Raw genomic sequence first — 18,701 nt, forward strand, 5'->3', positions numbered from 1 at the left:
TTGTAAGAACATGGAAGAAGTACACAAACTGTATGAGGAAATCAGAAAGCAAGAAGAGTTTGAAGCACTATTAGCCAGAAGGTTACCGAGAGGCAAAGGTAAATATAAAGGAAAACTACCTTTGAAATGTTTCAATTGTGATAAAATAGGACATATAGCTTCTAACTGTCCTGACAAAGATTCTACTGAAAAGAGAGATTACCGAGATGACAGACAGAAAGACAATCATTACAGAGGACACCGAGACTTCAGAAGAAGAGATAGAAAGACATGCTTAATAGCCGATGAGGAATCCAACGATTATAAATCAGATAAAACTGATACAGAGGAAGTAGTTTATGTGGCTATCAAAGATGGATTAGATGAAGAAAGGTATGAAGAAAAAGCCCTAATATCTCACATAAATACTAATGATTCTTGGATCATAGATAGTGGATGCTCACATCATATGACAGGGGATAAACACAAGTTTGTTATATTAGAAGATTATGATGGAGGCTATGTAAGATTTGGTAATGATGAACCATGTCCAGTGAAAGGTAAAGGATCTATAACATTTCTTGACAATGCAAGATGCAATGATGTTTATTGGGTTGAAGGTTTGAAATACAATTTGTTGAGTGTAGCACACCTTAAAAACACAGGTTACCAAATAGAATTTCATAAAGGAATTGTCAAAGTTCATGACAAGAATGGAAAGTTAGCTGCTACCAGGACACAAACAAAAGGTAACACATTTCACCTTGACTCAACTCGTAACAAGTGTTTGTATCCAAAGATAGATGATACCTGGTTATGGCATAAAAGGTTTTGTCATGTAAATTTTGATAATCTGATCAAAATAAGTAAGAAGCACCGAGTAAGAGGTCTACCAAGTCTTGAAAAACCTGAGAATGCTATGTGTCGAGGATGTCAGATGGGTAAGATGACAAGATCAAGCTTTAAGTCTTACACTTCTAAGGGAATTTTAGATCTTGTGCACACTGATCTTTGTGGTCCTATGAAAGTTCAAAGTTATTATGGTGATAAATATTTCATATTATTTGTGGATGACTATTCAAGGATGATGTCGGTAATGTTTTTAAAAGATAAATCAGAAGGTTTTCAAATGTTTAAATGGTACAAGGCAAGAGTTGAAAATGAAATAGGAAGACAACTGAAATGTCTTAGATCAGATAGAGGAGAAGAGTTCACATCTGATGAACTCAACTTATTCTGCAATGATCATTGTATTAAAAGACAAGTCTCTGCATTGAGAACTCCACAACAGAATGGAATAGCTGAGAGAAGAAACAGATCTATTGTGGATTGTGCTAGAACACTGATGATTGAAAAGAAAGTGCCACAAACATTTTGGAGAGAAGCAATAAGCACGGCAGTTTACACCCTGAACCGAGTACAATTGAAGAAAGGTACTTTGAAGACACCATATGAAATCTGGTATGATAAGAAAACTAATGTATGTTATTTTAAAATCTTTGGAAGTAGATGCTATGTTCACAAAGATGATAGAAATGGCAAGTTTGATCAGAAGAGTGAAGAAGGAACATTTCTAGGTTATTCTTCTAGAAGCAAAGCATTTAAATGTCTGATCAAATCATCTAACAAAATAGTAGAAAGTGAAAATGTGAAAATTGATGAATTTGCAGAAAGAAATGATGAAGGAAATTCCAAGGAACCAGAAGACTATGATGAATTTGTCTATGTTCAACCGACAAGTCCTACCGAGAAGACTGTTGAAGAAAATGAAGAGAATATCCATTTACCAAGTGATGAAGAAGATCATACAGAGCCTACCGAGCCTGTATTAGCCAAGTATGTCAGAAGACATCATGCACCAAGTCAGATTATAGGAGATAAGGATGATCCAGTGATGACAAGGAACAAACTAAGACGGAACACATGTCTGATACCTGAATTTGAACCGAGAATAGTGAAAGAGGCATTTAACAGTGAAGATTGGATAAATACTATGACAGAAGAGATTGATCAAATCAAGAAGAATGACACATGGACACTAATCCCAAGACCGAAGGACAAAAATGTAATTGGTACAAAGTGGATTTTTAGAAACAAGCTAAATGAAAAAGGAGAGGTCGTTCAAAACAAAGCAATACTAGTTTGCAAAGGTTGTGCTCAAGAAGAAGGAATTGATTATGGTGAAACTTTTGCACCTGTTGCTAGACTTGAAGGAGTAAGAACATTGTTGGCATATGCTGCTTTCAAAAACTTCAAGGTATATCAAATGGATTTCAAATCTGCATTTCTAAATGGAATATTAGAAGAAGAAGTTTTTATTGAACAACCTGAAGGATTTGTTGAAGACAAGAATAAAGATCAGGTATGTAAATTGAACAAAGCTTTATATGGTTTGAAACGAGCACCTAGAGCATGGTATGAAAGATTGCACTCTTATTTGATTAAGATTAGTTTTATAAGGACAAGTGAGAACAACAATATGTACATGAAGAATGATGAAAATGGAATACTAATCTCAGCCATATTTGTTGATGATATTATATTTTGTGGAAATGACTCTCTATGCAAGAACTTTGGAAATGAAATGAGCAAAGAATTTGAGATATCATTAATCGGTGAGATAAAGTATTTTATAGGTTTACAGATACTGCAAATGAAAAATGAGATTTTCATTACTCAATCCAAGTACATAAAGGAAATCTTGAAGAAATTTGGAATGGAGGATTCAAAACCAGTAAGTACTCCTATGACTACCAACTATAAATTATCAAAGAATGATGAATCTGCATCTGTTGATGAGACACTTTACCGATCCATGATTGGAAAGCTACAATATGTTGTTCACAGCAGACCAAACATAGCACATGCAGTAGGTATAGTTGTAAGATTCTCTGCAGATCCTAAGGAAACACACATGACAACAATCAAAAGAATTTTTAGATACTTGAAAGGCACTGAAGATTATGGCTTAGTATATCAGAAAGGAAATGATTTTGATTTAAAAGTTTATACTGATGTTGATTGGGCAGGCAACATTGATGATAGAAAAAGCACAAGTGGAGGAGATTTCTTTTAGGAGAAAGACTAGTGAGTTGGCTTAGCAAGAAACAAGGATGTGTTTCACAATCAACAGCAGAAGCTGAATACGTTGCTGCAGCATTGAATTGTACCAACATTGCATGGATCAAACAACTGTTGGAAGGTATAAATGAGAAATTTACTGAGCCAGTAACTATATTCTGTGACAATACTAGTGCCATTAACATTTCAAAGAATCTTGTTATGCACTCTAAGACAAAGCACATCTCTATCAAATATCATTATCTTAGAGAAGAAGCTCAAGAGAAGAAAGTGGTGTTGGAGTATGTTAGCACAAAGTAACAAATAGCAAATATCTTCACCAAGCCACTACCAAGGGACACTTTTGAATATCTCATAAGTAAGTTAGGGGTCCTACCCCTATCTTCTACTCACTGACCGAGTTCGGTGAAAGCATCAATCTGATGACTCTATCGAATATCTTGAAGGAGTTGATGCTAACTTACACACTTTAGGATGTTTTCTAAAGGTGTACAGGAAATATTATAGGAAATAACACAGGAAACAATACAGGGAACAGGAATTGAAGACAAAATGCTCTGACCGAGACTGAATTGACACATTACATCAGGAATTCACTTCATATAGGAAGAAATTATGTTTTAGTTCTTTACTTTTTGGCATTGTTGTCAAAGGGGGAGAAAATTGAGAAAGGGGAGAAGACTAAAGATTGGAAAGAAGACAAAAAAAAAAGCGAAGAAGTCTAATGTATGGGGGAGAAGTTTGATGACAGCAAGAGAGCATTTCAGCATTTTAGAATCACAACAATCCGAATCTTTCAAGGTCAAATCAATTGGTTTTGCCATCAATGCCAAGGGGGGAGATTGTTAGCAACTTAGCATTATAACAGACAATGGAAGATTGTTGGCATTTCAATAAGGATATTGAGAAGGTTGTTGATGATTATGGATATAACTAATTAAGGATGTTTACTGTCAAGAAATTGATTTTCTAATTCAGTATGATGTTCACATATCTTGAGAAGTATGATTTGAAGAGTATAAAGATGTCGGTAAAAGACACAGAAAGATTATGATGAATAAGAGGATGAATAAGGTATTCAATGGGCAACTATTACCGAGTCAAACAATGATGAGATCATGATGTTTAGATTGTTTTGACATCATACATATGTTGTAAATTGTAAGGTTAATACTATACTATGTTACCAACCCAAGGAACCTAGTCGGTAAACCCTAAGGTTATCGCTATCGGTTAATGAAGGCGGAATGTCTACCGAGTGAAGTTTAGTATTTACTGAGTTGTTACCAAGTTGTAACTGAGCTATAACAGAATGCATTAAATGTTTACGTGCGTTATTTAATGAAGGAAGCTGATGAGCTGGAATTGATTAAATGATTGGTATGTCGTAAATATAGTTTGTTAAGAATCTATGGCAATGAAAGATTGGCAGGAAGATCTACAGCTCAGATTGAACCGCAATACCCTAGCACAAGTTCCAAGAAATATATGCAAGTTCCAAGGCAAGGTAAAACAATTTTTCAGATTGAAAGATGCATTGAACTTGGTCAAGCATGAAGATGTGATGGCTATGATTGATCATGGGAAATGTGATCAAGGAGATTAAGCGGTTAGCTAATTGTTTATAAATAGGGAGCTATTGATAAACAATGCATGTGGGAAAGTGTATGCACAGGGATGCTACATAGTGATTACCGAGCACAGAAGCTTGAAGACCTGTTTGAATAACAGAGTATAGAAGCCCAGCAGATGGACAAGATTAGTTCTATGTCTAGATTGTATTGAGCAAATAAGAATCTGCTTTAGCATTTTAGATGTGAAGTTGCAGATAGATTTTTTTATTACTGTTATTTTGTGAAAGTGATTGAAAATCTCTTAACCAAGTGGACTTAATAGTCTTATTTGTAAAACCCTCTAGCAAGGTGACATTCTGATTGAGTGTTTGAAATCCTTTAACAAGGTCACTTCTAACAAGGTGAAGATCCTAACAGATCTGAGGGAAATCCCTTAACCGGGTCACATCTAGCAATGTGTTTGTAATCTTTAATAGGATTTTCTTTTAACCGAGCATACTCTAGAAGAGTATATTTCTTTGTGGGTCCGAAATCCCACAGTGGTTTTTCCCTATTTGGGTTTCCATGTTAAATCTGGTGTTATGAGGTTTATGATGTTTATATGCTTTTGAGTTTGTATGTTTAGCAATTTTGGTTATATTACTGTAAGTATATGTTACCGAGGTTGAATCTGATGTTTTTATGGAAGATTAAGTTTGTATGATTCACCCCCCCCCCTCTCATCTTGTTGGTTATTGGATCTGTACTTATATTAAGTATCAGAACTATCATGGATATCAGTTGCGAATGGGTATATAGTCCCTAACAATCCTCCTATTGATCTAGATGCCAAGAAAGCATATGAGAACAATGCTAAAGCTAAAAATGTCATTCTTAGTGGGTTGTCTAATAATGAGTTTGCTAAAGTCATGCATTGCTCCTCTACCAAAGAAACTTGGGATAAGTTGTAGAAGATATGTGAAGGTGATGTTAAAGTCAAGGAAGCCAAGTTCCAAACATTGAGATCACAACTTGAGGGTTTGAAGATGAGAGATGAAGAGAAGATTGTTGACTGTCTCCACAGGGTTGATGAAACAAAAAACACCATTAGAGGGCTTGGAGAAGAAATAAAAGATGAGGTGGTAGTGAAGAAAGTACTTAGATCTCTTACATCTAAGTATGATACAAAGGTCTCAGCAATAGAAGAAGCAAAAGATTTGAAAGTCTTTACAATGGATTAGTTGTATGGTTCCCTAACTGCTTATGAGATGAGGATTGTCGGTATTGATGCTGTGAAGAAAGAAGCTACATTCAAAACATCAAGAAAAGGAAAATAAGAATCTGCTCATGATGCAACCAGCAAGGACTCTGATGACATCATGTCAAACTTTGTCAGAAGACTCAAGACAGGTTCAGGTAAATACTAAGGCAAGTTGCCTTTGATGTTTCAACTGTGGAAAGATTGGACATTTTGCTGCTAAATGTCCCTATGGTGATAAGAATGAAGATGATCAATCAAGTGGTAGCAGGTCATATAGTAAGGATAGGAAGAAGAATGTCTATCGGCATGGTAGAAGAGGTTACCAGAAGCAAAATAGTCTTTACACACATGAAAATGATACTACAGATGAGGAAAATGCCTCAGATGACTGTTGCAGTGGAGATGAAGTCAGAGCAACCTTTTCATGGCTCAAGAGGTTTTGGTACCTGAAAAAGGTGAAGAGGAAGATCAAGAAGGAGAAGTAGATCTTGAAGTAGAGCTCATTAGTGCCTTCAATGAGATAAATAAGACAAGGAGGGATTTGAAGAAGGTAAAAAGGGTTGTAGCTAATGAACAAGAATTGTTGGAGCAATCCCTTGAAGAATCCAAGAAAACTATTGTAGATCTAAAACTTCAATTGGAAGAGGCCAAGAGGATGTGTGAAGTTACTAGTACCAGTCTGAGTGAAAAGGAAAAGGAGCATTAGAATATGGAAGAAAAAATAGTGAAACTCCGAAAGGAATTAGAGAAAAGTCAGGAAGAGATAAAAGTTAGAAGCAAATATGAATGCAGCACTGAAGCCTTGGACAAGATGTTGAGCAAACAGAAGCAATCTAAAGATACCAGTGGCTTAGGTTTTCAAGAAGGTCAAGGTTCAAATGGCAAAGACACATCTGATAAGGAAATACAATTCACCTCTTCAAATGAAGGTGAAGAGAAGAAGACATTCACGGTTAGCAAGGATACTGACACGAAGACATATGCAGATGCTGCTAGAAACCACCACACAAACCGGTATACTCAATCAATGAACCAGAGAACATACTCAATGTATCGACATGCAGATCCAAGGAGAAATGCAAGTGTTGATCATGAAGGATTCACAAGAGTTAGCAGCATGAAAAGAAGAGCCCCAATGAGGCAGTCATTTGCAGGTTCAAGACAACCTAACCAATATGTTCTAAATTTTCATGGTTATTGTCACCGGTGTAATAAGTTCAGTCACAGAATGGCAGATTGTAGGAAAATCAATGTCAACCCTAGTTTTGAGAGTATAAACTCATTTGCTACATTACAAAGTACAAATATCACATGTTATAATTGCAATGAGTTTGGTCACAAGAGTTGTGAATGTAGGAGTAATATGCAAATGTCCTACAAGAATGCTTTGAGTACATCCTATAGTACTAATATGAAATGCTATAAGTGTCAAAATTTTGGTCACATAGCAAGGTATTGTCAGCTAAGAACTGAGAAGCAAAAGAGAATTGTACCAGATGAGAAGTTGGAAACAAAACCGGAACACAAAGTGACAAAAGAGGAAAAGAAAGAAGAGAAATTGGTTTGGACAGAGAAGGAGAAAAACAAGACAGAGTCGAGCCTAATTGTGTAGAATTCTCTACATGCTAAATTGAGGAATTTATGGGTAGTTGATAGTGGTTTCTCAAATCACATGACCGGAGATAAGAAAAAGTTCGTCAAGCTTGATGATTGGAATGGTGGTTCGGTCCATTTTGGTGACAACTCCTCCATCAAGATCAAAGACCGAGGTACACTAAATATCGTTGACAAGATCAAGGCTCATGATGTGTACTATGTGGAAGGACTGAAGCATAACATGTTGAGTCTAAGTTAGATGTGTGACAAAGGGTACAAGTTCTCATTTGAATCTATCGGTTGTCAGATAAGAATGAAGAGTATCGGTCAGGTGGTAGCAGAAGGAAAGAGAACAGAGGGTAATGTCTACAATCTGAAGGAATGCTATGAGTCCTAATGCATGATGGGATAGGTTGACGAAAGTTGGTTGTTGCACCAAAGATTAGGCCATGTGAATTTTGATAATCTGGTTAAGATAAGCAAGAACCAGTATGTGAGAAACATACCTCAGATCATAAAACCGGCAAGCACATTATGTGATGAATGTGTCAGAGTTAAGAAAGCAAAGGTTAGCTTTAAAACAAAAGAATATAACACCTCAAGACCTTTGGAGTTGATACATACAGGCGTATGTGGGCCAACAAGGAAAAGAGCATTGGTCAGAGAAAGGTATTTCATGTTGTTCATAGATGATTACTCAAGAATGACTTGGGTAACCTTCCTGCATGATAAGTCAAAAGCATTTGAGAGATTCAAGATTTTCTAGAAGATGGTAGAAAATGAAAGTGGATACCAAGTAAAATGCTTCAGATCAGACCGGGGTGGAGAATTTTCTTCCAATGAGTTTGTTGACTGCTATGAGAGACATGGAATATGAAGACGGTATTCAGCTACAAGGACACCTCAACAAAATGGGGTGGTAGAGAGGAAAAATAGGATAGTGAAGGAGATGGCCAGGACAATGTTGAATGAGGCCAACATATCGGACATATACTAGAAGGAAGCAGTTTATACTACAGTCTACACATTAAATCGGGTGCAGTTGAGAGTGAATAGTAGAATGAATCCTTATGAGTTATGGTATGAAAGGAAACCATCACTCAAGCACTTCAGAGTGTTTGGAAGTAAGCGTTTCATCAAGAGAGATGTTGATGGACTAGGAAGTTTTGATTCCCGGAGTGATGAAGGAATCTTCTTGGGATACTCAACCAATAATAAGGCCTACAAATGCTACAATGAGAAATTGAGAAGGGTGGTTGAGAGTGTAAATGTGAGAATAGATGAAGACTCACATAGGGGAAAATCTGCACCAGCACCTTACATTGATGAATCAGATATTGAATATGAAGAACAATCTGACAATGGACTAGTAGAAGATGCACCAAACAAGATCCCCAACCGGTATGTGTAGAAGAATCATCCAGAAGAACAGATCATAGGAGATAGGAATGAAGGTGTGCAGACCAAAAGGAGATTAGCCAAGGAAAGTTAGCAGGTAAATTTTTGCCTCATGATTGAAGTAGAACCCAAAACCTTTGATGATGCTAGCAAAATTGAGAAGTGGGTAGATGCCATGGATGAAGAATTGAGACAAATTGAGAAGAATCGGACTTGGAAACTTGTTCCTAGACCAGCAAACAAGAATGTCATAGGTACCAAATGGGTCTACCGGAACAAGATGAATGAAGAAGGTAAGATAGTCTAGCATAAAGAAAGGTTAGTTTGCAAAGGGTATGCTCAAGTGGAAGGTATTGATTTTGAAGAAACCTTTGCACCAGTTGCTAGGTTAGAGGCAATAAGAATGTTTTTAGCCTTCTCAGCTTACAAGGGATATAAAGTGTATCAGATGGATGTAAAATCTGCTTTTCTCAATGGAACTCTTGAAGAAGAGGTGTATATGGAGCAGTCAAAAGGGTACTTGTTCCATGAAGATGAGAGTTTTGTATGTCGATTGAGGAAATCCCTGTTTGGTTTGAAGTGAACTCCTAGAGCATGTTATTCCTACTTAGACAAATACTTCAAGGAGCAAGGGTTCTGGAAAGGGAATGCAGATAGCAACCTGTATGTCAAGTTAAATGGAGATCACATGATTATAGTTTTTGTCTATGTGGATGATATTATCTTTGGTGGAGACAAGGACATCATGTGCAAAGAATTTGCAGATCAGATGAAGACAAAATTTCAGATGTCCATGTTGGGTGAGTTGTCCTATTTTCTTGGTTTGCAAATCTCACATCAGGAGAAAGGAATTTTCATCTCCCAAACCAAGTATGCTAAAGACATGTTGAATAAATTTCAAATGGAGGACAGAAAATCGATAAGTACTCCCATGGTTACCAGTTGTAAGTTAAGCAAACTAGATGAGTCCCCAAAAGTTGAGAAAACACTATATAGGGCTATGATTGGCAATCCATTATATCTAATAGCATCTAGACCAGATATTGTACAAGTTGTTTACATGGTATCAAGATTCCAAACTACTCCTAAACAGTCTCACCTAAATGCAGTCAAAACAATCTTCAAGTATCTGCAAGGAACTATCAGCTATGGTCTGTGGTATCCAAAGAAAGGAAATTTCTCTTTGCAAGCTTATACCGATGCAGATTGGGTAGGAAATATTGATGACTGGAAAATTACAAGTGGAGGTTCTTTCTACTTAGGAGACCTGTTAGTATCATGGCACAGTAAGAAGCAAGATTCAGTGTTGTTGTCTACTGCTGAGGTAGAGTATATAGCAGCTGCCACATGTTATTCACAAGTTTTATGGATGAAGCAAACCCTGAAAGACATACAGGTGGAGATACCGGAACCTATTCCAATCCGATGTGATAACTCAAGTGCAATCAACATCTCCAAGAATCCAGTAATGCACTCAAGAAAAAAAAACATTGTAATCAAGTATCACTTCTTAAAGGAGAAGGTAGCAGACAAGGAGGTCATTGTTGAATATGTTCGAACTAGTGAGCAGATTGCTGACATATTTACCAAGCCACTTCCTTTGGGCCCATTTGAGTACCTGAGACAAAAGATGGGAGTTGTCCCACCATCTGGCAATACTTAAATGCATAAGAGGATGCATGATTGAGGGGGAGTCAACCATTGTTACTATCTTATGACTCTTGAATCATGAAGCATAGACACAAGGGGGGAGTGTGTCTTAACCAAATCCAGTCAAGGGAGAGATTATTGGTGTCAGACTAAGGTTTCCTTTGCCATTGTTGTCAAAAGGGAAAAGAAACCGGAAAAGAAAATGTTGACATCAATGCCAAATGGGGAGATTGTTGGCATTGAGTTGTCATTGATGTCAACTGATATTGCAGGTAGGCTACCAGTAGAGGTATGTCATCCGGTATATAGAAGAGTGAATCGGTACAGTGGAAAACAAATAAGGTATTGAAAAGATTAACATGAAGTCTTGTCAACCGGTATGGTGGAAGACAAGTCTATCAATAACTTCACTGGTATGAGGTGAGATGCATGTGTGTGTTAGCAAGTTGGCTGCCTATTTATGATGAAGAGGCAGAATGTTGAAATGATCTCAAACCACCGAAGGTGAAGATGTGCTATCAATGTAGTGTGTACTACCGGTTAGCAAGAGGAGATGGTCTCACCAATAAAGGCTTGTGCCGGTATGAGTTTGGTGAATTTTCAAGTGTAAACCGACCTTGTATTCATGAAGCTAAGTGTATGACCATTGTGATGCCATGTGTAGCTGAGGTGGAAACCATGCAGAGGTTGGTGAAGTTTCCATCAACATGGTTGTTGAAATAGCTAAGTCGACATTAATGAAACAGCCAGAAATCACAGGATGATAACAGATTGATGTGGCTCAAGGAAGAAAGAGTGACAGAAAGATCAAGGAGTTGTTGGTGCCTAGATCGAAGCAAATAAATCAGACTACAAGATGACCTCGAAAAAAGGAAACAACTAGACTGTAAATGAGTCAACAGATTTCAAGGCACAAAATCATGGACGAGATTGCTATCTTTAGAAAATATGCATTGGATGTTGGAAAATGCGTACTGATGCATTCCTCAAGTACAGGTGATTGATCCAAGGTAGATTGGATTGGATCTTATGCAGATTTGGTCGATTGAAGGAAAGCCTAACCACCCTAAGTTTGAATTGTTTCTTGGTGGGAAAGCTCAAGTTTAGATATGATGACTTGAGACTGTGATTGTTGTTGTTGCAGAGTGAAGGCAAGTGTGAAATCATTGCCTGAGAGCTGAAGAGATAAACACTTGAAGTGTTTATGAGTGAAGACTAGACCAGTAAGGAGAAGTAGGATAAACTAGTGTAAGGAACAAATCGGTGGAGTGAACATAGAACACAGAGGTGACAAGCCAGTAAAAGTGGTACCTGATAAAGAGTGATCAAGTGTAAGTTGAGGAGTGAAGACATTGTGAGAGGGGACTTAGAAAATTTATCAACAAAGGCAATTTGCAAAGTGGGTGGAGAAAATACAGACTGGTAAGGTTGAAACCGACAAACCAGAATATTGTAAGGTTGCAAAACTTCATTTGTAATAGTGATTTCATTTGTATAACTGAATTTAATATTGTTTTCACAAAGTTGAAGCTTAGTGCAGGGGTTGTAGCTCCTTTAGGTTGTAGCCTATAAATTGTGCAGGGGTTGGTGCTCCTTTGAGTTGGTGCTCATAAATCAGGGGTTGGTGCTCCTTGGGTTGGTGCCCTAAATATTATAATCAGAGATTCATTGTGAGGTTGGATTGGAGCAGAAGATCTCCAGCAACTATTCTCACCGAGGTTTTTCCCACATTGGGTTTTCCTCGTATATCTGGTGTTGTGTGATGCATTCTTGTGCATGTGTTATGTTAATGTTTTAGCAAGTCCTTTCACACACCTTGTTTGCACTATTTGAGCTACCGGTTAGCACTTAATGTGTTTTATATATTACCGATATCCTCTTGTTGAATAAAAAGTGTTTAAATCACTGATTCACCCCCCTCTCAGTGATCCATTGTGTCCAACAATCTATTGGTTTCATTTCGCTAATGTTTTTTAATATATTTTCTTTGTCACATGGCGACATGGATCCATCACATAGCATAGATAGGGATTTAGGTCGCAACACTTCTACCGAGCAAGTAAACTTCATTGTAATTGTACAAATTAGATAGAAGCAAACTGTTACATTATTATGTTCTTTTCTTGAGTGTTTTGGAGTAATTTTGATAGTGTTAATGATATTCTTGTCATAGACAGATGTTTGGGGAAAGGGAAAGGGAGTTGCAGTACCTAAGCACCTCTCTAGGGATGTGGACTCAGTAGAATTAAGCGATGATGACATTGCAAATTCCACAGACCCTATAGAATTGATTAAAAAGTCTATTAGAAAAATTACTAGAGAGATTGTTGCTTTGGCATCTGTGGAGCCTCAGAGTGATGAGATATAAAAGAGGGTGCAAACATTGATGCGGACAACAGAAAACTTGCAAGTAGTAATGAAATGTTTAATTATAACAAAAGTTCAATAATGTTTATATTTTATACTCTTTTATGTCAATAACTAAAATATGTACGTGTTGTTTTTATAGAAATTTATCCGTCCTCGTCAACCTGGTGGCCATGATCAGGGTATTGCAAGTAGTTCAGGTGATGATGATTTTCTATAAAGTAAAACTACTCCTTCTTTGGACTTGTGAACTTTCTTTTTTAATGCTAGTGTTATTGCTCATATATTTATTATGTAGTTGATGCAGAGGGATCTAGTTGATTCTCTTCATGACTAATCATTCATACCTTAGGGAAACAAACCCCCTTACACATCCATTCACTTGTTCTCAACAAACCTCAAACACATCCTTTTTCTAGATCCTTGACTTGGATCAACCCCTTAATCATAGGACCTCGATTATTTATCTAACTCAAAGGAAATTGCCACTTGCACTTGCTCTGACATTTGACTCCACTATGTGCCATGACAATAGTAACAATGAGATCACTGTCTGCCCCTAATGTAACTGTCCTACTATGATCCTACTGGAATACTCATCTTTCCCAAATCCATCTTGAGGACTTTCACTCTTTGAATCACTCCAACTCTCACAATTTGACTTCGATACGGTACTAATTCTGATTAGGACCACTAATGGTTTAAAGATGCATCTCCCAATGCTCATTTGTCACACACCAAACTAGTGGTTCCCAAGCACACATAAATGGACTTCTTTCCCATGAAAAAAAAACACAATTCTCAAACCTCCCAACCACCCTAAGAAACATCTTGACCCTCTGTTGTCTTCACACTGTTCACAAAGATAAAAAAACACCAATGGGATAGTCTTACTTCATTGATCCATTCAATATTTTATAACCCTTCAACTATTCTTGGAAAAGACATAAACTCACCCAAACATTCCCCTAACATTCAACTCCAACACCATTCCTAATAATCAAGTTGATCCTACAAAATGAAAAGGTTTTAGACTGTTGTCCTTTTTGTGACAGTCACTCACAAATTCAACAAACTCTTCCTTCCACTATTTTGATAGTCTAAGACACAAATTCAGTCTTCTTTTACATGTTCACACATGCAAACTCCATTAAGAATCTACAACCTTCCTCATAATGTCAACTTCCAACAAGACAAGTTACATGTTCAAGCAACTCCATGTTAGCCTTAACATTGTGAAAATACCAATTATTTCAACCATCATACCTTAACATATACTTACCCCTGTCCTCCAAGAGTGTTCTTTCATTGTCCTCATCTCATTAATGTCTACTCCAACTACCCCAGTACTCATAATCTGCACCTACTCATACAATAAGGAACCCAAATTCCAAAAATGCAAAATAAGGAACCCAAACTACCATTTATTGTGACTGTCATGATCGAACAAGTAGATTGAAACTTGCTTAGCTTATCACTTTGAGTACCCAAAACACATCATACTTGATGCTATCAATGTTCATAATAAAGGTTCATCCTTGTTTACAATTCTTGCATTTTTCATATATTTAATGTATTATTCTCCAGGTGTTGTCAATGTTCATGTGCAAATGCCGCCTCGTCAAAGGTTATCCCCACCTGTATTGCCGACTACAGTGTCGAAAACAAACAACATGCAGACATCCTCTATTGCACGTCATGTTGGCCCACCCACTATTGGTAGATCCCTCTTTTTCTCTATCTTATGTTATGTGTTTATTTCCCTTGAAGCGTTCTTTCTTGGGGGCATTTCATAGTGGATTCATTTTCTGTAGCAAGAGATGTACATGAGGATACGCTAGAGGTAACTACTGCCAATAACATACCATCATTTCTTGGATCTTCCCATATTGCTAGTACGAGAATGTTGCAGGCCACATTGGTGGTGAGCGATGAAGAATTGATTCCCTTGAAGATAAAGAAGGTTCCAGGTACTTTAAAATTATTATTATATATAGTGTAATTATAATTTACTTACTGATCACTCATTTTGGACTAATTATCCCATGATTGTTTTGTAGGAAATGATATTTTTTATAAAAATCTTAATGACATTGCATTGCAGATGTTTGGGCCCACCATACGTAAAAGGTGGAACATCATATGTGAACTAAACCTAATCCACTATTTTTATTTCACGTCATTTCTAGAATAGTTTTCCTTTGATCCATTTCTTGAACTATATTAAAGGTAGCTTTGGTTCATTTCTGAATCTAATAGGTTTGTTTTTTAATAAAAGGTGGAATGACCAAGAAAACGAGTTAAAAGATGAACTCACAAACCATATGGTTGAGTTGTTCGGAAATGACACATTCGACAAAACCAAGCTCCTTGAAAAAGTTGGCACATATCTAAAGTATGTGAGGGACCAATATAAGACACATTTAGAGAATAACGTAAATTACGAGCGTCCCCCCATGATTCCAGAGAGGGAATGGAAGGACCTGATTTTGGATGCGAAGGAGAGAATTGAAAGGAAAAAAGGAAATACACCACCAGACGCCAAAAGAAGGTATGGGATACTATTAAGAATGTAATTATGTACTAATTACTCTTTATATTTATATAATCTAACACATTTCAAACTTTTCATAGACTGAGTGACACATCAAAGGCAACCAAGGCAAGACAAGAAAAGCATGGGCAACACAAACTCATCTCTAGTGGTTATATGAAACTTGCCGAACGAATTGTAAGTATGAGTAAATGAAATATCGCATCAAAATATTTATAAATTGCAAACAAAGTTTTTTTTATCAAACAATGCAAGCAAAATTCATGATACCAAGAAAAAATGTAGGGCTCTGAGTTCAATAGAGTGCCCATAGAAGATGACAAGAGAATTGCCTACTAGCAAGGCTATACAGTCGTGGTTGAATGGCTACGAGAATTGAGTGGGAAAACACAAGATTCTGGTGCATCCGTCACACAGGTAAATAAGCTAAATGAAAATTGTTTCAAATTGAATACTTTACCAATATTCTAATTGATGTTGAGTTCCAACATAAAGTGACTGTATTTGTTTTAAATAAGCAAGCAATGATAATAATGCGCATGACATTGGAATGCAACCTGCTAATCGTGAAACACGACCTGCACATGAAGGTCCGGATGTGCATCCCAGTAGTGGAGGTATTCATTTGTTATTCAAATTTATTTATGTAATTATTAATACAATTAAACATCTTAAATTGTAATTAGTGGAGTAATTAATGTAACCCTTTTTGTTAATATTTTAGAGCATGTAGTCGGTGGTGACCAAGTGGAGCATGATCCGGGTACACAACATCAGGAACGTGATGTTCCCCAATCAGGTAAAGAGGGCCACTTTTATTCCTTTAAACAAATTTAATTTCAATTGGTGTTCAACATTAATGTAACCTTTAGTATTTTAACTCCACAGGATCTAAAGGGTGTTCAACATGTTGAGGTTGAGGCTAGACAAAATGATGTGGAAGATAATGTGGCCCCATCAGGTAAAGAGCGCCACAGTTATGTTCTTTAAATTAATGAAATAATTGTAACAATAATAAAAAAAAAATTTGAATTTAACCCTTTTTTTGTTATTGCAGAGGACCCCCCTTCGCTTCAGTGTCCTTGTCCTTAGTATAGGACTAGGCATACATTGAGATCACGAGCAGAGGGCAGAACAACTGAAGAGGGGGGAAATGATGAAGAAAAAGATGCTCCACTTATTCTTTACATAGCTTCAAAGAAAAAACAAAAAAAGAAATGATTGTAATCTACCTTATTTGGTAATGACTGATTTTTATGTGTTAATGAATGTAAGTATGTGCTAATGAATGGTTATGAATGATATGTATTAATGAATATTGATGAATGTTGCATGTTAATCAATATTAATCAATGTTATGTGTTAATGAATGTTATGTGATATTAATGAATGAATGTTATATTTTATTAATGGTAGAAAGAATGAATGAATGTTAGATGTTAACGGGGAATTTAGAGTGATGTTAGGGGTGGGGAGGGGCCAAATGAGCTTCCACCTTCACGTGGTTGGCCCTGTTAAGTAGAGAATATTAAACTATTCTCAAAACAAATTGAAGATCAATAAGATAACACAATTTTCCATTTTTTATTATGTTGCACAGTATTCTTATTGAAAAATGTATATTGAATCTTAATTGGAGGGTCCAATAGAGCCAATACGAACAACAACACCACAAGTTGTTGGGTATAATGAACTCCCATATTATCTTGTATGTACACTAACACTATGATTTTCTTCTAGTGCTGATATTAGCCATGGCGCGAGTGAAAAATTTGTGAATATGTCGCATCCTTGTAAGTTTTTTTATTAGTTGACATTTTCTTCAGCATTTTTTAATTTTCCTTATCATTTTCTCTGCCATTGCATTCTATGGCATTGTATTTGATTTTTTCTCTATATTCACATGACCTTAATAGTCCATTTGAATATAATATTCAATTATACCAATGAGGGACTACTCTCAATAGATTGTTCCAAATGGCTTTGGCACCTCATTACTATTCTAAATACCTTGTAGCAAACTATGTTTTCTCTTATGTTGAAATAACCTCAATCACTGTCTTATGTTTGTCTACAAATGGTGTTCATTAGTTATTTCTTGTTTTTGATGGCTCATTTCATTTCCATCCAATGTGATTGTTAATCTCTAGCTCTATAAATGATCCTTATAATGATTCTCTTCAATGACAAACATCATTGTGTTGTTCATGACCATTTATGATTGCTACCTATTGAATCTAGCTCTTCCTGATAAGTTTCTTTCTTGTACATATAATAGTGATTCTTGATTGCTACCTATTGAATCTAATGCTTGATGTTTTCCTATATGCTATCAATCATTGTTGGTAAAAGTCAATGACCTGCCTTTGCTTGTACACCAATCACCAAGATTGGTGTTGTTAAAAGAAACCATACTTTCATAGTAGGAACCACTGCAAGATTGTTTTACTATAAAATTCCTTGGTACTAGAGCCACAAAATAGTCTTTTGATGGTCAATCACTAATCTTTTGATGGTCGATCACTAGTATTTTGATGGTCTTTCTTTGATCTTGTCACTATATTTGAAGCCTTGAATATTTGCATTTGATGTTGCTCTAATACTATTTCATTTTGAGTTGTTTATGCCCTTAAATTCTTGTAACCTCTATCTACTCTAACACTGGCAAATAATTTTAAATCTGCCTCTAGTCAAACATGTCTAGACCTAGGACTATGAACCTTTATCTTCCTATGGCTTACTATGTTTGATGTTTCTCACTGTGTATATTTGTATCATTGTACTCAAAATGGAGAATGGATTATGCTATCACTATTGCTATCATCAAGTCTTCTCTTTGGGCACTCTTTATGTGAAGCATTCCTATCAATATGTCCTAATCATTCCTTGTGAACAGGCTTAGTTTTTTGTGTGGGATTTCTCTTCACTAGTGAAAGGCTCATGATTGTATTTGTCATTGTGAAGGTTTGAGAGTATTTCTTCTTCCATTATCAAAATATTCTCATGGAACCATTTTATCTTTTCTTGCTAATGATTTCTTGAATACAATAGTACTCTTATTTATTATTTGGGACTGTGAAAGATAGTGATCAAATTATATGAACCTTATTATCTCCCTTGAATACTACTCTAGCTTTGAAGGCCAAACAAATTCTTAGGTTTGATTTCTCTTTTGTTAGGTCTGAGAACACAATTCTAGTGGTTGGGAATGAAGTTGGACTAGCAAATATGGACTGAGAACAAGTTAATGTTGTGTCTAGGG

This window comes from Cryptomeria japonica, chromosome 5 (assembly GCF_030272615.1).
Source record: "Cryptomeria japonica chromosome 5, Sugi_1.0, whole genome shotgun sequence".
Classification (NCBI taxonomy): Eukaryota; Viridiplantae; Streptophyta; class Pinopsida; order Cupressales; family Cupressaceae; genus Cryptomeria; species Cryptomeria japonica.